Source organism: Odocoileus virginianus, chromosome 12 (genome assembly GCF_023699985.2).
Source record: "Odocoileus virginianus isolate 20LAN1187 ecotype Illinois chromosome 12, Ovbor_1.2, whole genome shotgun sequence".
NCBI classification, from domain to species: domain Eukaryota; kingdom Metazoa; phylum Chordata; class Mammalia; order Artiodactyla; family Cervidae; genus Odocoileus; species Odocoileus virginianus.
In genome coordinates, this window is record NC_069685.1 from 4,964,829 (window position 1) to 4,987,643 (window position 22,815).

The 22,815-nt window shown below is 35.7% G+C and overlaps 1 protein-coding gene across 3 annotated transcripts in view; it reads left to right on the top strand.

The window, feature by feature from the left end:
* The window catches only part of FBXW7 (F-box and WD repeat domain containing 7), a 218,721-nt gene that overhangs the window by 62,671 nt on the left and 133,235 nt on the right, over positions 1-22,815 (top strand). For 2 of the 3 annotated variants that reach the window (XM_070474751.1, XM_070474753.1), the window contains exon 2: positions 2,167-2,213. The exons of the other annotated variant lie outside the window; for it this stretch is intronic. The gene's annotated coding sequence lies outside the window, so the exon portion shown is untranslated. The remainder of the gene's footprint in view (positions 1-2,166; positions 2,214-22,815) is intronic. 3 annotated transcript variants of the gene reach the window in all.

Sequence of the window (22,815 nt, forward strand, 5' to 3'; positions counted from 1 at the left end):
TCACCTGTAGTGAAGATGCTCAGTTGTGTCCAACTCTTTGCAATCCCATGGACTGTAGCCTACCAGGCTCCTCCATCAGTGGAATTTTCCAGGCAAGAGTACTAGAGTGGGTTGCCATTTCCTTCTCCAGGGGACCTTCCTGACCCAGGGATCAAACCTAGGTCTCCTGCATTGCAGGCAGATGCTTTACCATCTGAGCCACCAAGGAAGCCCTTAAAGCCTTCACCTTTAATAGATATTTCCAAATAATTTTCCATACTGGTTATATCAATTTCCATTTCTCCGTGCAGTGCGTGAGAATGCCGTTTGCTGCACATGCTTGCTTATGCTTGGTATTCCTTGATTTTTCAGTTAAAACCCAGTCATCTTGGTGGGTAGAAGTATTTTGTGTTGGTTATCTGTGTTTTCTTGAGGACTAGTGATATTGAGGACTGTTTCAGTATGTTTGTTGGTTTTTGAAATTATTTTTTATAAAATTTTGTTTGGTCTTCATCTTAAAAATCGGGTTGTCTTTTTCTTGGTGATTTAGAATTTTTTTTTTTCTCTTTTTAAAAAAAGCATTTTGTACCTGAGTCCTTTGGACATGTGCATTGAGAATATCTTTCCTACTCTGTAGCTTGCATTTTCATTTGAAGAACACAACTTTTTAAGGAAGTCCAATTTGCTGTGTTTATCTTTGTCTTGTTTAGTTTAAGAAATCTTCATCTGCCTCAAAGTCATGATGATATTCTCCTGTCATCTCACAGCTTCATTGTTTAGGTCTCTAACATACTTTTTTCTTCCTCCTTTTCCATGGCCTGTGGATGGATGTGATTGATTTGATTGATTTTGATTTTAACAGTAGTGGTGATAGAAAATGTTTTTATTTTATTTGTATTTATGGTATTGTAATTTTTGAATGGTATTTTCTGCTAGTTAAAGTAGATGATTTTTTTTATTCTGTTGGTTCTTTTAAAAAGAAATTAAAAAACATCTTTTAAAAAATGTAATTCTAAAAGAGGCAGTTTTACTATATACTCTGTCACATTCTGTCTTACTTGTTTTGTGTTTGAGGAGTCATAGTATGATGCTTTAAAGACATTGGGTTGTGCAGTCAACGACAGCTACTGTATATAAGCAAGTGAATGAATCTCTCTAAGACTTGGGTTTGTATTGTAATCTGTGAAATGGAGAGTGAATAAGGTGATTAAAAAAGAGATACATAACCTTATTCAAATCTTGAGCAATGTGCCTGGCAAACAAGAGACTATAATATTTAGTGCTTAAATCTTGAATTTTTGAACTTTGTTTTGAAAATTATTTTGACTTGAAGCTTGACAGAAAAGATACATACTATGTTTATTATAAAATTATTTACAACTAACTTTTGTAAGTCATAAAATTAATTTGTAAGTTTATGCCTTTTTTTGAAATCTTTTAAATTTTTTTAGTATCAACATAGGGTAGATTTAAAAATACTTCCTTATGCTAATTTTTAAATAAAGTTTAATACTCTGAAGTGTCTTTCCATCTCATTTAGTCACTAAGTCCTACTGACTCTTTTGCCCCCTCTGTGGATTGTGGCCCGCCAGGCTACTCTGTCGGTGGTGTTCCCCAGGCAAGGGCACTCGGGTGGGCTGCCGTTTCCCTCTCCAGGGCGTCTTCCTGACCAGGGATGGAACCCGGGTCTCCTACATTTTCAGGTGGAGTCTTAACCTCTGAGCTCTCAGGGAAGCCCCATCTATTTCGTTATCCCCAATTCTGTAGGTGCTAGAGTTACATTTTCTAGCTGCTACTTAAAAGGTGTTGGTAACTAGATACTAGGATGCAGAGCTGACATTGTATATGATAATTAGGGACAATTTAACATATGAATGCTTTTCTAAGAAATTGTTACCATGCTGTTGTCTTGGTCTGTAATTTTTAAGATCTGATTCATTATAGAGCTGTTGATATCCTGATAATTCATTAGCTTTTCCATTTAAATCTTGAATTATTTATAAGTTTAGGAAAAATTTTGTTAATCATTTGGCAAAGTTCAGCAGGTGCTTTGAGTTTTAAAGTAGTGTGGAAAAACAAATTGCTATTATGTAAATGGGATTCCTGGGTAGACTTTACAAATCAGGGGTAGCTTATGAAGTTGAGAAATTACTCCTCATGTATTTGTTTATTTGTTTATTATTTTAGGGAGTCTCAACCATCAGTGAGATTTTTAAAAGGCTATCAAGTATTTGGTAAGTCTGTATTCTCCATGTTAAATACTTTGCATGTTACTTAAGTGTGCATGTATATTAATGAAATTTATAATAATAGCCTGTGTAAATTATAACTTATATTTCTTTTAATTCTTACCTGGTACTTGAATTTCTTCTCTTTATACTTATTCTGATCTTCTGATTCTTTCTTTGTATCAAGAAAATTCTTCATGGAAAGACATACTAATATATTTTGTGAATGAAACAGGATTTTCCTCTCATAAGATATTTGTAATAGCTGTTACTAGCTATTGATACTAGTACAAATACGAAGATTCTTTAGCTATACCTGACTTTACTCCTCATAAGTCCAGTTCATCACAATAAGCCAATGTAAAGACTCTGATCAGACCGTACTCTGTTTCTTAGTAATAAACATTTCAGTAAGAATATTTGATAGGTGCCTGTAAATCAAAATCATAAACTTTTGATTTCATGAGATGGTGCTTTACATTTTTTATTTTTGAGTGAAAGTAGAATTAATCTCAGAATGTGTTTTACTTCATTATATATTATTTTAGATTTTTGTGCTATGGTGATTATATAGACATTTAACAATGTTTTGGTTACTGATGATAGATTTAAAAATTATTAAATGTACATCAACAGTGAGAGGGAAGTACTGAGGCATTGGTTGCTAGTCAAGTGGCATATGTAGTTTTTGATTATTTTAATATAGTCAATTAACTATTTTTAAAATGAATACTAAGAAAATTAGTATCTTGATTAACTAAGAAAATTTCCTAGATACATGAAGAGATTTAATAATCATTGATTTCTTTTATTATACTTTTTAATGTGTTTGAAAAAACAAATTTTCAACCAAGTGATATTTTTAAAATTCAATAATATTCATAGTTGATATAAATATTCAACAAATTATACTACTCTGTTGAATATTTATAATAAATGTAACATTGTTAGCAAATGATGCTACAAAAGTCTCTTATACAAAATTTTACTACTTAAAATGTGGTAATTGATTTCTGGAGATGTGGTAATTGATTTCTGGAGATGTAATAAGTAGAAAAAAAGAATTCCTGGTGGCCCAGATGATAAAGAATCTGCCTACAATGTGGGAGACCTAGGTTTGAGCCTTGGGTCAGGAAAATCCCCTTGAGAAGGGAAAAGAGCCCACTGCATTATTCTTGCCTGGAGAATTCCATGGAAAGAGGAGCCTGGTGGGCTACAGTCCATTGTTACAAAGAGTTGGACCCCACTGAACAACTAACACTTTCCCATTAAATGGAAAAAGTAATTTATGGCCATTTTTTTCCCCCATTGATGCAAATAATTTGAGTTAGTTTGAGTGAAGCAGTCTTTGTATTGTATGTATTTTTGGCGTGTATTTTATTTTAGCGAATTTTTAGTATATTCAGAGTTTCAGAGTTGTGTAATCATCATTGCTGTCTAGTTTTAGAAGTGTTTCCACTCCTCTCATACCTTAGGCAACAAGTAATATACTTATTTATGAATTGCCTATTTTGGACTTTTCTATTTTTCTTTGTCTGTCTCTCTCTCCCCCTCTCTCGCCCACCAAGTCTTAATTGTGGTGTGCAAGATCTTTAGTTGCTGAACGAGAACTCCTTTTTTTATTTACGGCATGTGGGATCTAGGTCCCTGACCAGGAATTGAACCTGGCCCCCTGCATTGGGAACATTGGGCCTTTACCACTGGATTGCCAGGGAAGTCCCTGGATACTTCTTGTAAATGGAATCATACAGTATCTGTCTTTGTGTCTGGCTTCTTTCACTTAATATTTTCAGAGTTCACCCATGTGGTAGTGTGTATCATTCATTTTTATGGCCAAAAAATACTCCATTATGTACCTCATTTTGTTTATCCATTTATCAGTTGATGAATTGTATCTATGTTTAGGCTATTAGGAATGCTTCTGCAGTGAACATTCTTATGTAAGGTTTTATGTGCACTATAGTTTCATTTCCTTTGGGTGTATGCTTATAAGGGACAGAATTACAAGTTAGTACAGTAACTCTGTGTATCACTCTGAGGAACTGTTGAAATGGATGTTAGTCTCACCACAGTGTATGAGAGTGCCAATTTCTGCACAGTCTTTTCAGACATTGATTGTTATGCTGTCAGTCTTGTTCGTATTTTAGCCATCCTGTTGGATATGAAATGACATTTCATTGTGGTTTTGATTTTCATTTCCGTAATGACTAATGATGAGCATTATTTCATGTGCTTATTGGCCATTTACATGTATTTTTTAGACAAATGTCTGTCCAGATCCTTGGTCCAGTTTTTAGTTAGGTTGTCTTTTTATTGTTAAACTATATACATTCTTTATATATTCTGGAAACTAGCCCTTTATGAGATAACATGATTTGTAAATACTTTTTCCCCATCTGTGGATTATCTTTTCATTTTCTTTCTGGTGTCCTTTGAAGCACAAAAGTTTTTAATTTTGATGAAGTCTAATTTATCTTTTTTCTTTAGTTGCTTATGCTTTTGGTTTCATATTTCAAATTAGATTTAAATAAATAATCATTAGATAATATAGGTTTGTGACAAGGTTTTAATTATCCCAGGGCTGTAAAGCATTGACATTTCTTGTGTTTGACAACCAAATCCCAAAGGAAGCAATTAGCCTTGTATTTGTGCTTCAGTTCCTCAGCTAATTGTTTTAAGCAAAACATTATGTTTTGATCTCATATGTTGCCATGAAAACATTAGCTGTGTGTGATATGTATATTGATAAAAGTCTCATGAATTCATAGTTAATATTTTGGATTGGAGAACTAAATAGTTTACCATGGTATTTATTGCATATTTGGTTTCATACCTTAATAAATTATTGCTTTTTAGACTAAGAGTATTATCAGGGTTATTTTAATCTTTCCTGTGAGGAGAAAGTAGATTTTGAGAATCTTATTGATTTTACTCTTGTGCAAGTTATTTGTAGCAGTGATATTTTGATGTTTTTATAAATCTACAAATGAAATATGTATGTTTTTCTTCTGCTTTATGAAGTATGTGTCTTTTTAATTTTTATTGAACCATTTAAATTTTTTACTTTTTTACATCATGGGTTTTTTTTTAATCAATTGAATGCATATTTCAAAATGTATTAGCCTATAATGTTGTCTAATTTAGTTTTTTAGAGAAATGCATGTAACAGTGGAGTGTCACTACTCTTAGTAGATTGGTTTTCTGTGTAATGGCAAGATTGTAATATAGTGTAACAAATAATTTTTATTTGGGGAATTTACTTTTGTATCTTCCTTATTATTTAATACTATTCTATGTTAACTGCAAATAAAAATCTATTTTAATGAAATTTTATAGAGCTAAGATCATTTATATTCTTTTTGTTAGTTGATTTTAAATCAGTGTTCATTGGTGAACAGTCACTTAAGTGCCCATTGGATGGGTGATTCTCTTCTTTACGCTGATATGTTTACAGTTTGTGTCGTACTATGCACTGACATGTTGCAATGGAAAAGGAAACAAAAACTGAAATCTCATTCATAGTGGTGTTAAATTTTCAATTGTGATAAAAAATAAAGAAAAGATTTAGCCGAGAGAGTTACCTCCTGTGGGTTGTATGTCAAATATGGTGATTAAGAGGATTTTGATGACCTCTTTTATGACTGAATTAAGGCAAAATGTCTTTTGTGCAGTCTCTTTCCCCCTTCCCTTCTCTTGTTCTATAAGCTTACAGGATCGTTAAATACATATTAATTCTCTTTTAGTATATATACTTGAAATGAGGTTCTAATATTTGTAGAGACATCTTATTCTTACCACGGTTTGAAGAGTTGCCCTTTAGTTAATCCGTAATTTGTCACTGAAGTCAGTAGGGGCTGCCTTATTCTACAGGGGGCAGCTTCTCAGCACATGTGCTAGAGTTTGCCCCTCCGCTGATCTCTAATATTACCTTGGAGATATTGGTCAGGGTTATATGGGTATAAACTATTCTTCATCAGAAGTGCCTTTCACTGCTCTCTAATCTTACTCAGGAAAGCTCAGCTGGACTTGAATTATTCTAAATGTCACACTGGTTTTTGCACAAATGTCTGAAAGCTATCACACAGTAGTATTGACTGCTTTTTTCTCCCAATACAGTTACTGTAGTCACCACATTATGCAGAGAAGTTTTCCTAAAAGCTTTTTCCTTCAGAACTTAACTTCATGCCAGGTTCTCTGCCTTATCACACTTAATCTTGAAAAATATCTTCTTTTCTTTCTCTATCCTTCCCATTCTCACTGAGCTTGTTTGATTTATAATTGACTCTAGGTATCCAATTTCTCATTCTCTAGTCTGCAGTTTGACTATTGTTTCTATTAGAGTTCTGCTTCCTCAGATGAAATTAAGCCAGTTTTCTTACCTTACCCAGGTAGGAAGACATTGGTTAGGCTGATGAGAGTGTTCTCTATCATCCCCAAGATATGACTAAGTTCCAGTTGCTACTCTGTGTCTTTCCTTTTCTCATCTTGTCCTATATTTTCCATTATTTGGTATTTTCTTCTTCTTACCATTCACTTCTCTGTTGTCTTCTGCAATACTGCCGTGATATATGCATGTAAATAGTTGTTGAAATAGTAAATGAAATTGTTATCTAAGTTTCCCAATCTGTTTATTCTTTTTTTTTTTTAAGACAACAGTTTTAACCATTCACTTGATCTCATATACATGCCCAATAACATCTTTGACCAACTCTTGTCTGTCTGTACCTGTTAATATTAGTTATCATATTTTGTAAGGTTCTGTACGTAAGGTTCACAGAGGCTATGATCTGCTTATAACTTCGCAGGTAATGGTGAAATTGAAAATTAAAGTGATGCCATCACATATCTTATGGTTTTCACAGAAAACCTCAGATACCAATGATCAAATCTTGATAAAATATTGAAAGAAAAACTATTTAAAAGCAGCAGGAAATGACTGAAAGTAGGTAAAAGTCAGAAGAGAAGTTATACTTTAAAGCCTGAAAATGTGTCTGAGTTGTATTTTTGTGGCTTCCTTGCTTTTGGGTGCATCCCAGCCTCCTGTGTAGTTCCAGTTGTGCAGAACAGAAGTTAGACCTCCGCCAAGCAGCTGGAAATTTATTGAAGGAAATCCTGGAAGCAAGTGAACCACAGAAAACTAAAAAAATACTGCCCTTTCCGTCTGTATAAATATGCCTATTTTAGATTTCATATATGTGGAATCTTCTCCAGTATTTGTTGTTTTGTGTTGGGCTTATTTCACTTGGCATAATGTTTTCGAAGTACATCTATGTTGGAGCATGTGTTAGAATTTCCTTCTTTTTTATGGCTGAATAATATTCCATTGCAATATTCCACATTTTATTTATCTGTTCATCTATTGTTGGACACTTGACTTCTCTTCACTTTTTGGTTATTGTGAATGATGCTGCAGTGAACTTTGGTATTACAAGTGCCTGAGTCTTCTTTATTTAGCTTTTTGAGAAGCTCCCAAACTGATTTGCATGGTGGCTTCACCATTTTACATTACCATCAGTGATTTGCAAGGGTTATAGTTTCTCCATATCCTCATCAGTGCTTGTTATTTCTTGTCTGTAGTACCTTTTGGGGGCAGATTCCTTAGGATTTTCTACATAAACAAAAACAGCCATGTGAACAGAGACAGTTTTGCTTCCTTTCAGTCTTTTTTTTTTTAATAATCATAGATAGGACTTTCATAGATACTCTTTATCTGGCTGAAAAAGTTCTTTGTTGCTTGGTTTTGTTTGTTTATTCTAAATCATTAATGGTATTTGATTTTATCACTGACTCCTGCATCTGTTGCCACAATCATATAGGTTTTCTCTTAAACTATTAATGTGGTTGAATTACATTAATTATTTTTCATGTTAACCGTACATTCCTAGATAAACTTTACTTTGTCAGAATGTATTATTGTTTTTATATATCACTGAATTTGATTTGCTGAAAATTTTGTCAGAACTGGAAATTGTCCTCTTTTCCTCTATTTTGTGTAATACTAGAATATTTGTATGCCAAGTAGATAGTTTGTATAAATCTGGTATATGTTTTCCTTAACTGTTTGATAGAATTAACCAGTGAAATAATCTTGGTCAGGAATATTTTTTGATGGGAAGTTTTAGATTTATGGATTTTTTTTTATTCTTAATGGTTTTATTTTTTTATGGGTAAGTCAGCTGTTTGAGTAACTGATGCTTTCATAGTTAATCCATTTTTCTGTTATGTAATCTGGTTACTGGGTTGGATTTTTTTCTCTCTTTTAAAATAGTAATTTTACTCATTCAGTTTCATTGGGTTAAACTAATGAAGAGAACTACATCTTAAGCTTTAGTGAATTCTTTTTTTAAGTAAATATATATGTATATGAATTGTCTTCTGTTCACACATATGTCACCTAGGTTTTGAATTCCTTTTGACTTTCTTTGAATTTTGAGATTCAGATTAAAAACAATAAAGTATGTTTTAATATTTTGGTTTCAATGCTAAGGAGAACTTTATTGTAGTTTTGTACTATAGAATCCTTAACAGTAGCTTTCTATGGGTGTGTGTGTGGGGAGGGGTCCTATGTTGTAGTATAGGCTTGTCAGAAAACACTTGATTTTGTTTGATTTAAGATAGGTGGATGCCAGACACCCCCCACCCCCACCCCTGCCCAATACATTTCCTGCTACCCCAGCACAGCCTCATTTTTGATCAAAACATATTTCTTTTCCCAAACTGTGGTGTGAACTTGTGATGATCTGTAATAGTTTTAACCTAACTCACAGTATACACAGTAGGGAAATTTGAAAAATACCCAGATCATTAAAAAATAATTATTTAGCATATGTTCTCAGTAGTTTAATAAGTTTAAAAAATTCCTGTTATTGCCTGTCTTGAAATTACAAAGTTTAAAGGTTTTTAAAAACTTTTTTTGAAAGTTTAAATCTTTAAATCTATTCTTTATGTGCTGTTACACTTCTTGAAATTTGTCAGTAATTTTTTTTTTCTTCTTCTCCTAATGTCACATAAGATTTGAATTCCTGGGACAAAACTATGGCAGTAGTGGGTAATTCTTTTAATATTACCGCTTCTTTCCCTTATTCAGTTACGTAGTTATTTCCTGGCAAATGTCTGAAGAGATGTTTTGACACAAATTTGAAGATTTTTGTAGGTATAATTAGCAGATAATTTGTTTGGTTTTGGCTAAAATAGTCTGAGTTGGGGGTATATTTCATTTGAGTGTAGTGGTATATACTTATATGGAGATCAGTCATGACCATGTTAAATTTAAGATGCCCGTGTTAAATTACTGCTAACTTTCCCATTGTAGGCAGGTGTCCTTACCTCCAGGGGCTCTGGGCATCATGACAGGAATATACATAAAGGGCATATACAGTATGAAATACTCATAGAGGGTGTATACAGTATGAAAGTGTCCCTGATGGCCACTGCTAAAAGTATGAGTACACTAATACTAGTAGAGCAGAGGAGACACCAGGTTTGAAATTTGAAATGTACAAAATTGGAACCAAGTGTGTGGAACTGTTTGCAGATACATCTATCTAAAACTGTAAGATTACATTTTCATCCTATGCATTCAACATGTTGGTTCTTCTGTATAGAAAATAATTGATAATATAATATGTATGATTGTATAATCACCAAATGCTTTTCCTAATTTAGTTGAAATAGCATATTTAATAAAATTAAAATATGTGATTTCATCTGCTTATTGGAGCATTTTAGTAAAGCAAGTGTGAAATGATAGACTTCTGATTTGAAAGTAAAAGGTGTATTCTTTTGTTATATTTACATTTATTTAAGAGTTAAGATAAAATTCAGATTAAATTAATAGAATGTGAAACAAAAATGGTTAAAGATGTGCCATGAATAATTAAAATGTTATTCTGACATTGTAAAGTGAATTGTGACATAAAAATGTTCTGATCATGCAAAAGTAGTAATTCATTTAAAGAGGAAAAACTAAATTATAAACAGAAGTAATAGGCTTTTAGTTTTTTGATAATACAATTAATGAAAAAAGCAATCATATGAAAATACTGGAAAAATATTTAAATGACTTACTTATTTGAAACAAAATTCTCTGATCAGTGAATATAGCATAAAACTCGTAACCCACCAAGAATGACATTGATCACTGTTTTATCATTTCTGAATGCCTTAACTTTAGGGTATGTAAGATTAGTTACTACACAAGAAAACGTGAATTAAAATCTCGTTTATATATGAGAGAGGATTTATAGAGTTTCCTCCTACTCGTCAACTCTCTCAAAAATTTACGTGAGATTCCCAGTAACAAGTTGTGAAACTTGAAGTTTATAAGCTTGAGTAATAAAAAATAAATTTTGTTCAGCTGTGCTAGAGGAAAGACTAAATTATATCCTCCTAATGTCTGGAAACATTGTAAGCTTTTGTCACGTGAAAAGCCAAGCAAAGAGGTGCTGTGCCTCAGTCATGTTCCGACTCTGTGACCCCGTGGACTGTAGCCCGCCAGGCTCCTCTGTTCGTGGGGATTCTCTAGGCAAGAATAATGAAGTGGGTGGCCATGTCTTTCTCCAGGGGATCTTCCCAACCCAGGGATCGAACCTGGGTCTCCCTCTGGATTCTCTGCTGTCTGGTAGCCTATCCTTTCTCCAGGGGATCTTCCTGACCAAAGAATTGAACCGGGGTCTCCTGCATTGCAGGTGGATTCTTTACCAGCTGAGATACCAGGGAAGCCCCGAGGAAAGAGTACTCAACCAAGAAATATAGGAACTATGGCATAACAGAGTTGTGTCAAACATTTAATTAAAATGCTCTTTTTCTGGATTTATTTATGGAATTTGTCAGTCTTTTTAATATTTTGTTATTTTTTCACATTTCTAATATGTATTCATGTTCATTTCTAATTTTGTACTTATAATTCTATATCCTTTCTTTTCAATCCTCTAAGTTTTAGAAGCTTCAGGACACTTGAAACTTAGATGTGCCCATATTAAGGGGGTAGAGCTCAGATGCAAGTGGGGTCTGATGGGCTTGGTGGGGAATGGTTTTGAGAGACTGTTTCTGAAGAGGTGGCACTTGAACAAAGACCTGATTAAAGTCATGGAGAGAACCTTGTGAGTGTTTGGTGGAAAGAGCAATTCAAGGAAGGGCACCATAAGTTTAAAACCTGTTGTGGGAGTAACTCTTGTGCTTATTAAGAGAAGGCTATAAGGTTGGAGCCCAGGATTGGAAATGAGATTGAAAAGGAAAGCAATTATATATGGTTTGGATAAAAATTTAAGGAATTTAAGAACACCGCCTGTTGACCTGTGTCTGAGATGACTTAGTGGTTTCTCCAAAGTGGAGAAGAGGTACTAGAAGAGTGACAGAAAGAAGGGTAAGGGTGCTAGAAAGTAGCTTAATTTATTGTACAACATGCAATAGCCAATGCTGTTTTGAACTAAATTCTGCGTGGTAACCTAATGTATGCAGGTCTGTGAAAGCACTGTGGAATAAGCCCAGGAAGGATGGACAGTGTTCCAGCTGATCCTCCTCTGAGGAAACACAGCCAGAGTGTGATGGGAGCCTTTACTGAGTAGTAGTCAATAGAAAGTTAAGAGTCAGTCTTGGTGATTTACTCAGTGCCACTTCTTGCCATTATTTTGAAATTGTTAAACTGGGCATAGTTCAGCAAGCAGACCTGAGGCTTTTGTGGGAGATGGAGCCACGTTTGTGCTCTGGCGGGATACCCTCTGCAGGAGAACATGACATTTCCTCTTTAAGGCAAAATGCTCGTAGGTTTTGCCTCTTTACTTTGTATTTACGTTTAAAGTTGCAATTGTTCACCTACCAGTGTTTACGAAATCCTTATATTTGGGATGCTTTTTCTATAATAAAATGTTATCCTTTGTGAAAAAAAAAAATTTAAGGAATTTAGATACTGATTGGAGAAGTCTTTATGTTTTCAAATTGGCAATGAAACTTTTTTCAAGTGCTTTCTTGGGACCTGTTTGCTTTCATCTTTTCAGTTCTTCATCCATACCCACTCTCTTAAAATGCCCAATGTAGAAGGGTACACATTGTTTCTAAAATTCATTTTCCTTTGATGAGAATTTTAGGTGTAATTGTAAGGGATCCATGTGCTCTACTATGTTGCTTTTACTATGGAAGGTGAGGATGAATTTTGGTTAGAGAAGTTGGTGTCACTACCACATTAACACTTAGGTATTAAGGATCTAGGATCTGATTTATTCTGACTTGTACTTAGTATTCCATATGAAGGTTGTACTATAGTTTGATGTTTATCCATCCTCTTATTGCTAGATTAAAGTAATTTTGAAGTTCTTAGTATCATAAAAAAGGTTGCAGTAGCAACCTTGTTAGGTTCACTTCAGTACTCTTGCCTGGAAAATTCCATGGATGGAGGAGGCTGTCCTCCCCCGTAGACTGCAGGCTGCAGTCCATGGGGTCGCAGAGAGTCGGACACGACTGAGTGACTTCACTTTTTCACTCTTCAGTATTAGGATAGCTGACAAAAAGTATAACAAGGCTTTAAAAAAATGTGATAGATACATTTTTGGGGTAAGTTTTGGACATCTTTTTGTAAGTTTTTGGTAATTCTTTCTACTGTGAACTATTTATATATTCTTATTTTTTCTATTAAAATTGTCTTTCAAAAATATAATCTGGTTATCATTTTAATACTTTGGATTTTATGTCACTTTCAAAAACATTGTCCCAGTTTCTTGCCAGTTAAATTCTTTTTAAATGGTATTTTATATTGTATATGGTGTTTAATATTGTTCAATATAGAAATGGAAACTTTTGATAAATTATATTACTGGTTTCCAAACTACTCTGTGGAAGTAAAAATATAGATTCTATAGACTAAAGCTTTCTAGATAAAAAAATTTTGATGTTTATTTATATTTTCTCATTAAAAAAATTTTTTTTCAAACCTACAGTTGAGAAACTTATAATGAAACCTGTATACCCTTCACATAGACTCAACCAATTGTTAACATTTTGCCACATTTTTTTCTAGGCTGTATCTCTTTTTCTCTTCATACCCATATCTACATTTACATATGTACATATAATCTTCTTTTGATTACACATTTAGAAAGTAAATTTTGAGCAAACACTTGGTTGCCAGAAGGGGAGGGGATTGGAGGAAAGAACTAGGTGAAAGAGATTGAGAAGTACAAATTTCCAGTTGTGAAATAAATGAATTATGGGTGTGAAATGAACATTGTGGGGAATATAGTCAATAACTATGTAATATCTTTGTATGGTGACATACTGTAGCTAGACTTACATGGGGATCATTCTGAAATCTATAGAAACATTGATTCACGTATTAAAAGGAACATTCATAGTACTATAGTTCAGTTACACTTCAAAAACAAGCATACATACATAGAAGAGATCAGATTTGTGGTTACCAGAGGTGGGAAGGCTAATTGGATGAAGGCAGTCAAAAGATATAAACTTCCAGTTACAAGAAAAAGAAGTACTAGGGGTACAGCGTATAACATAAATATAGTTAACACCACTGTGTGTTACATGTGAAAATTGTTAAGAGAGTAAATCCTAAGAGTTCTCATCACAAGGAAATTTTTTTTCCTGTTTCTTTAATTTTGCAACTGTAGGAGATGGTGTATGGTCACGAACATCATTTCATGATGTATGTAATTCAGATCATTTTGCTGTGCATCTTAAACTTCTGTGGTGTTTATGATACATATGTCGACTATGTCTCAAAACTGGAAGGAAAAAAGTTTTAAATATTCTAACACTTAACTTCCAAATATGAGCATGTATGATGTAAAAATAAAATTTATGAAAATGTACAATAGTATCATTATTATACCGGTGAAGATTAGCCTTGATTTGGTAAAAATCTAATAATACTGTCCATTTTCAAATTTTCCTAATTGCTTTCTAAAGTTTTTTTTTTTTTAATAATCCCCACCCCCATCTGCTGCCTGCCCAGTCTATGATCTAATCTGGGATCACTCGTTATATTTAGCTATAAATTTTTTTTTTAGTCTCTCTTAATTTGAAACACTTGTCTTGCCTTTATTTTGTATTTTATGACACTGACTTTTTATTTAAAGCATCCAGCTAGTTGCCTTGTAGACAGTTTCACATTCTCAGATTTTTCTGGTTATTTCCTCATGGTTAGATTCAGGTTAAAACAGTTTTGACAGTACTGCAACATGGTTGATAGAGGCTACTTTTCAGTGTATCCGTACTCAGTATGATTTTCTTGTGTATCACACATACCAGTTTGGTTGAGTATTATTCATGACAAGGTGGTGATGGTCAGATTTCTTCATTGTTAAGGTACTTCCCCCTTACTGTTTATGGTAACTTGAGGGTGATACTTTGAGGCCATGTGAATATGTTTCCTACCAAATTTTCGTCCAACAGTTTTATCATCTGTTGATCCTAGCTTAAAAAGCAGCTGCGGTATATCAAATTTTATGAAGGGTTCAGCTCAGTTCAAAGTGTTAGACACTACTAGTACATTGTGCTGTCAAAGCAGCTTTTTGAAAGCACTGCCTATTTCTTCTAAATACATGCCAGTGCTCTCCAGCAGAGAGCACCAGAAGCACACTTGCAGTTGGACATGTTGGTGTGTCGCTCATTGCAGCAAGGGAGAGCACACACGATGGAAGACCTTTGGGGTGCCAGTGAGAGGGCGTTAGAAAGCCCTTAAAGGACTTAGGCTTTGTCTGAGTGGTTTTGGGGTGGTTCATGGCAGCGGAAGTCCACTCTGGATTAGATACTGTCAAGAAGTAGGAAGTTTTATGGCTTGGTATCTCAATAAATCTTAGGTATTGGGAGGGCAGAATATAGTGAGACGAAGCTGTAATTGTTGAAGAAGCCAGAATTCACTCATACTTTCTGCAAAGGCGGAGAGTGTTTGGTGTTCTGTGGCCTGGACAGTGTTCATATTTTGCCTGTGTTCAGGTATGATCACCGCCTGGTCCATCCTGATCAGAATGGCCATGTGTAATGCAGATGTTCTGTAAAATCATGTTCAGCAAAGAATACCAACCCTAGCTGATAGTACTAGGCAGGTTCTGGATATCAGGAGCTCTTTTTCATTTTTCAGTGTCGTTTAAAATAAAGTTTCAAACTTACCAGTGTTTTTTAAGGACGTTTTCCCACTGGATATATTCTTTATGTAAAGTTGTAAGAATGGTGACTCTACTGCATAGGCGAGGTGACTGGCAGGTATAGGCTCAGCTAAATGTGGAGAAGACTCAGATACATATTAGCGTCTCTGTTCTTTTTGTGCTTTGTCAATAATGTATATATAGTCATTTGTAGTTAATAAATTGGTAAATAACTCAAGCATGTTGTGTTACACATAGTATTAGTACACATTTGAAATTTTGGGTATTTAGTTTTACACATTTATAATAAGTTCACAGTTGTTGGAAACTGTTAGTGATTTAGCTTTGGATTGAATTGTTACACTGTGTCTTACATAAATTTCTTATTGAGGTACTTACCTTTATGTACAGGATTTTCTTAATATAGTCTAACCCAAATAATACCCAAATACCAAATACCAAATAACCCAAATAAATTGCTAAAACTGATTAAAACTCATGACTACATATTTTTGTGTTCATTAGACAGCCACATTGTTGTCTTAATTCTTTTTTATGTAAGTAAATATAGCTCAAAATAACTTTAATGATATTGTCAATATCTTTCAAATATTGTAGATTCATAAGATTTCATTTGCAGAATGTTCTGTTGGGAGAAATATTTGAATATCAGTATCTTACACTTACGAGGAATAGCATAAATGAAAACATTTTCTGTTTCTTTAGTATTGTTACTTCTTTAACCCAGAATAGGTATTAGTTCAGTTCAGCTTAGTTTAGTCACTCAGTCATGTCCAACTTTTTGTGACCCTCTGGCCTGCAGCACACCAGGCCTCCCTGTCCATCACCAAGTCCCGGAGCTTACTCAAACTCATGTCCATTGAGTTGATGATGCCATCCAACCATCTTATCTTCTGTTGTCCCCTTCTCCTCCTGCCTTCAATCCTTCCCAGCATCAGGATCTTTTCCAATGAGTCAGTTCTTCATATTAGGTGGCCAAAGTACTGGAGTTTCAGCTTCAGCATCAGTCCTTCCAATGAATATTCAGGACTGATTTCCTTTAGGATTGACTGGTTGGATCTCCTTGCAGTCCAAGGGACTCTCAAGAGTCTTCTCCAACACCATGGTTCAAAAGCATGAATTCTTCGGTGCTCAGCTTTCTTTATAGTCCAACTCTCACATCCATATGTGACTACTGGAAAAACCATAGCTTTGACTAGACAGACCTTTGTTGGCAAAGTAATGTCTCTGCTTTTTAATATGCTGTCTAGGTTGGTCATAACTTTTCTTCCAAGGAGCAAGTATCTTTTAATTTCATGCTGCAGTCACCATCTGCAGTGATTTTGGAGCCCAAAAAAGTAAAGTCTGCCACTATTTCCATTGTTTCCCCATCTCTTTGCCATGAAGTGATTGGCCTGGATGCCATGATCTTAGTTTTCTGAATGTTGAGTTTTAAGCCAACTTCTTCACTCTCCTCTTCCAATTTCATCAAGAGGCTCTTTAGTTCTTCTTTGCTTTCTGACATAAGTGTGTTATCTGTATATCTGAGGTTATTTCTATTTCTCCTGGCAATCTTGATTCCAGCTTGTGCTTCATCCAGTCCAGCATTTTTCATGATGTACTCTGCATATACGTTAAATAAACAGGGTGACAGTATACAGCCTTGACATACTCCTTTCCCGATTTGGAACCAGTCTGTCGTTCCATGTCCAGTTCTAACTGTTGCTTCCTGACCTGCATACAGATTTCTCAAGAGGCAGGTCGGTGGTCTGGTATTCCCATCTCTTTCAGAATTCCACAGTTTATTGTGATCCACACAGTCAAAGGCTTTGGCATAGTCATTAAAGAAGTAGATGTTTTTCTGGAACTCTCTTGCATTTTCAATGATCCAACAGATGTTGGCAATTTGATCTCTGGTTCCTCTGCCTTTTCTAAATCCAGTTTGAACATCTGGAAGTTCACGGTTCATGTATTGCTGAAGCCTGGCTTGAGAATTTTTGAGCATTACTTTGCTAGCATGTGAGATGAGTGCAGTTGTGTGGTAGTTTGAGCATTCTTTGGGATGGAATGAAAACTGACCTTTACCAGTCCTGTGGCCACTGCTGAGTTGTCCAAATTTCCTGGCATACTGAGTGCAGCACTTCACAGAATCATCTTTTAGGATTTGAAATAGCTCAACTGGAATTCCATTACCTCCACTAGCTTTGTTCATAGGGATGCTTCCTAAGGCCCACTTGACTTCACATTCCAGGATATCTGGCTCTAGGTGAGTGGTCACACCATCGTGGTTACCTGGGTCATGAAGATCTTTTTTGTGTAGCTCTTCTGTGTATTGTTGTCACCTCTTCTTAATATCTTCTTGTTCTATTAAGTTCATACCATTTCTGTCCTTTATTGTGCCCATCTTTGTCTGAAATATTCCCTTGGTATCTCTCATTTTCTTGAAGAGATCTCTAGTCTTTCCCCTTCTATTGTTTTCCTCTGCATCTTTGCATTGATCACTGAGGTAGGCTTCTTATCTTTCCTTGCTATTCTTTGGAACTCTACATTCATATGGGTATATCTTTTCTTTTCTCCTTTGCTGTTCCTTTCTCTTCTTTTCACAGCTATTTGTAAGGCCTCCTCAGACAACAATGTTGCCTTTTTGCTTTTCTTTTTCTTGGGGATGGTCTTGATCACTGCCTCCTGTACAGTGGCAGGAACTTCCCTGCGTAGTTCTTCAGGCACTCTGTCTATCAGATCTGATCCCTTCGATCTATTTCTTACTTCCACTGTATAATCATAAGGGATTTGATTTAGGTCATACCTGAACGGTCTAGTGGTTTTCTCCGCTTTCTTCAATTTAAGTCTGAATTTGGCAATAAGGAGTTCATGATGTGAGCCACAGTCAGCTCCCAGTTTTGTTTTTGCTGACTGTATGGAGCTTCCTCATCTTTGACCGCAAAGAATGTAATCAGTCTGATTTCTGTATTGACCATCTGGAGATGTCCATGTGTAGAGTCTTCTCTTGTGTTGCTGGAAGAGAGTGTTTGCTCTGACCAGTGCGTTCTCTTGGCAAAACTCTATTAACCTTTGCCCTGCTTCATTCTGTACTCCAAGGTCAAATGTGCCTGTTACCCCAGGTATCTCTTGACTTCCTACTTTTGCATTCCAGTCCCCTATAATGAAAAGGACATCTTTTGGGGGTGTTAATTCCAGAAGGTCTTGTAGGTCTTCATGGAATCGTTCAACTTCAGCTTCTTCAGCGTTACTGGTTGAGGCATAGACTTGGGTTACCATGATATTGAATGGTTTGCCTTGGAAGCGAACAAAGATCATTCTGTAGTTTTTGAGACTGCATCCAAGTACTGCATTTCAGACTCTTCTGTTGACTGTGATGGCTTCTCCATTTCTTCTAAGGGATTCTTGCCCACAGTAATAGATATAGTGGTCATCTAAGTTAAATTCACCCATTCCAGTCCAGTTTGGTTCTCTGATTCCTAGAATATCAGCGTTCACTCTTGTCATCTCTTGTTTCACTAGTTCCAATTTGCCTTGAATTCATGGACCTAACATTCCTGGTTCCTATGTAATGTTGCTCTTTATAGCTCCGGACTTTACTTCCATCACCAGTCACATCCACAACTGGGTGGTGTTTTTGCTCTGGCTCCATCGCTTCATTCTTTCTGGAGTTATTTTTCCACTGATCTCCAGTAGCATATTGGGCACCTACTGACCTGGGGAGTTCATCTTTCAGTGTCATATCTTTTTGCCTTTTCATGCTGCTCATGGGAGTCTCAAGGCAAGATCCGTATAGTATGTATTTATATAATAATGTATATTTATCTATATTGTGCCCTCAGAGCTTGCTTTTAAGGATTTCTGACTTTTTGAATATATTTGTTATAGAAATTAGCAATTTTAACTCCAATATAATTAAAACCTTATTTATTATAAATACAAAAAGAAATCTATAAATTCCACAGAGTATGTTCTGAATAGTAAGAAATTTTTTCAATATTTTTGATATGACTTTTAATAATATATCATATACTTTCCTTTTTTAAATGTAGCATATCCTAATCATAGTTTATTTTTTGATAACGTAGAGTTTCCCACTTGAATCATGGTTATTAAACAGGAATACCATTGGAGAGAGTTTGCAGTTTAACTCCTCTCTGACTTTTAGAAATAGACATGTCAGTCCCTAGGCTGTTCTTTCCTCATACCCTCCTTTCCCCCTCCTTTAATACTTACTAAAACCATTGTTACACTCCATTTTATAGCCATGGAAGAAGGTTCTGCCCTACCCAACCCATGCCTATTATTATCCTCAGGCAGTTGGAAAGTGGTAGTATTAGGGATTTATAAAGTATTACATATTGTACTTTGTAGTATGAAGAAAAGTGGTGTTTTTACTATCATATTGACTGTGCTTTTTCAAACTACATTTCCTTCCCTGCCTCTCCCATGGTTTGGAATGACCGTGGTGGTGGTGTTCAGTCGCCAAGTCGTTTCCAATTCTTTGCGACTCCATTCCTGGAGTTTGCTCCAATTTCTCCCCATTGAGTCGGTAATGCTATCTAACCATCTCATCCTCTGCCACCCTCTTCTCCTTTTGCCTTCAGTCTTTCCCAACATCAGTGTCTTTTCCAATGAGTTGGCTCTTCGCTTCAGGAGGCCTGTGATATGATTCCCCACTTGTCACCAGGGTTAACTGAATTAACTGCTGTCTATAAAAAGAATCTTGGGAATGACTCTTGGGTTTTCCCTTTGCATGTTTTGGCTACTCTTTTAGATAATTTGGCTATGGTGTTGTATCGCCTCATTTGCCTCAAAGAGATTTGCCCCAAAGCTTGATTGGAATAAGTGGATGTGCTGATGGTTTTGAGAATATGATGATCCTGAAGACATCTTTCTGGCTTGACTATTTTTCTTACAGCATTAATGATATATTGTTTGCTATTTTAGATAGTAAAGTTATATCATAGCCTGAACTGGTCATACTATTTTGACTAGTGAGTTAGTGGAGGATATCACTTTCCTAGAAGGAGCATCTCGCTCTCTTTTGGAGCTATTTCACTTCACCTTGGGATGAACATGCAGAGGAGTAACTAGATCCTAATTTCCATAATTTGATTACACCAGTTGGGGAACATTTTAATTGTGGTTGGCTCGCTTGTTGTTCAGGCTGTGTTGGTTTTGCTTTCGGCTGTGCTAAAAAATGGAAAAGACTGAATTTCTTATCTGTCACCACATGCTAAAACTTTGCTGTGACCCATAAAAGTGACATAAGAGACCAAACAGAACTGGGGTAGTTTTCCAGTTACAAGCTCCCACCTTCCTCTGTCTCTCTGTCTTTCTCTGCATCTCTCCCTTCTCTTTGGCTTGGCTTCTTGTCATATCCCCACTGTAAGCAGTTCTTTCCAGCTAGGAGTCAGTTGATTGTTATTGGAGCTGGTTTACACAGAGGATGGGACGAGTGTAGCCATCCAGCATGAGATTATTATGCTGTCATTTTTAAATGAGTAAATGGCTGTTAGTGAGAAGGTGATTTGCCGAAGATGGTATTGCCTACTGAGATTTGTCTGACCTAGAGCCCAGATGTGCTGATTTCCTGATAGTGTCTCAGTGTTACGATAGATCATGCACGTCTGGGTCATTCCTTTTGACTGACTAGTTGGTGTATATCTTACCATCTGAGAGTTAAAAAATTTTTTTTTTTTTAAAGTCAGAAATTCAGTAGACACTCTTTTAGAAGGTGAAAATAAATGTACTTCATAAACTAGTTAAGTTTTTTTTTGACTACACTGTCAGTCTGCTTAGAAAGTTTATTTTAAGCATCAAATTACAAAAAATCTCCTTGAACTTCCTTTTTTTATGGTATTGGGGAGGATAGAAGTGGTGGTGAAGTTCAGTGGAAACTGAGTGCCACTACCCTCTTCCTTTATTCTCTCATCAGAAATCTTTCTAAATTCCACATTTAATGTCTAGGTTGAAGGCGGGAGGAGAAGGGGACGACAGAGGATGAGATTGTTGGATGACATCACCGACTCAGTGGACATGAGTTTGAGTAAACTCCGGGAGTTGCTGATGGACAGGCATGCTGCGATTCATGGAGTCGCAAAGAGTCGGACACGACTGAACTGAACTGAATGTCTGTATTCCAGCACCAGTTTTCTGGTCACCTCCAGTTCAGTTTAATTCAGTCTGGACACTAACTATAGTTAATGTTATATCCCACAAGTTAAATGGCAAGGTTCCCAACAAAACTGCCTTTACTTGAGACGCCAGTCACAAGGGTGATCACCAGGCTACCTGCCCTTTTGTCTGAACTGGTTACAAATTCAGAGGTTTCTACAACTGGAATATTGGATAATTCCCTAGAATGATTCACAGAACTCACTGAGCCCTCTGTATTTACACTTTTATTATAAAGGATACAACTCGGACACAGCCAAATGAAAGAGAGGAGTAGGCAGGGTCTGGAGTGGGGGTCAGGACCACACGGAGCTTCCATGCCCTCCCCTCGTGCTCTCTGAGCGTGACGCCTCCTACCATATTGGTGAATCTGTGGACCTCAAAGTTTAGTGCCTATTTAATATCTCATTAGTTAGGGGTACTTGACTAAACTTTTGGCTTGTGTGGTTAAACATAATCTGTGGCCCCTCTCCCCTCCCTGGAGACTGAGAGGTGGAGTGGGAAGGTTTTCTGGTGAGCAGCCCCCATCCTGAAGCTCTGTGGATACCACTTTGAGTCACTGCTGGGTGAAAGGGACTTTGACAGAGTTAGTGTCAAAACTGCAGGCTTGCACCTTCAACTTGCGCATTCCAAAGCTAGCTCTGCCCATCAGAATTCAAGTGTAGGACGCCTGGTTGGTGTCCGAGGATGAGTAACAAAAGACATCTCTGTCCCTTAGGAAAGGTAAGGACTTTTGCCAGGAACTGGAGCCAAAGACAAATATATATACCATATGAATTTTGAATTATACTGTAGTGTCAGTGTTACCTCGTTTTATCTTTCACATCGTCTTTGGGATTCTTTGCTTTGTCTCCAGACTGTTTATTAAGATTCTACCAGGAAAATAGGTTTCAGGTTTTAATTTCTCTGCTTCATTTCCGTGTCCTAATTTTTAAATTTAAAAAAATTTAGTTTTATTTAGGTAAACACATAATTTGATGAGTTTTTGACACATGTATGTACTCATGAAGCCATCACCATGTTCACGATAATGAATATGTCACCCCCAAACCCTCTTTATAATTCAATTAATTCCTTCCTCACCTCCCCCACTTTCCAGACAAACTGATTTTCCTTTCTGTCATTACACAGGTTAGTTTGAATTTTCTTGAACATTTTTATGTATAAGTGGAATTATATAATGTTTCCTTTTTTATCTGACTTCTTTCCCCTAGCTTAATAAATCTGAGATTTATCCATATTTTTGGGTGGACTAGCAATACTTTGTCCCTTTTTATTATGAAATACTGTATTTTTTTTTAATATCACAAATTGTTTTGCATTTACCTGTTGCT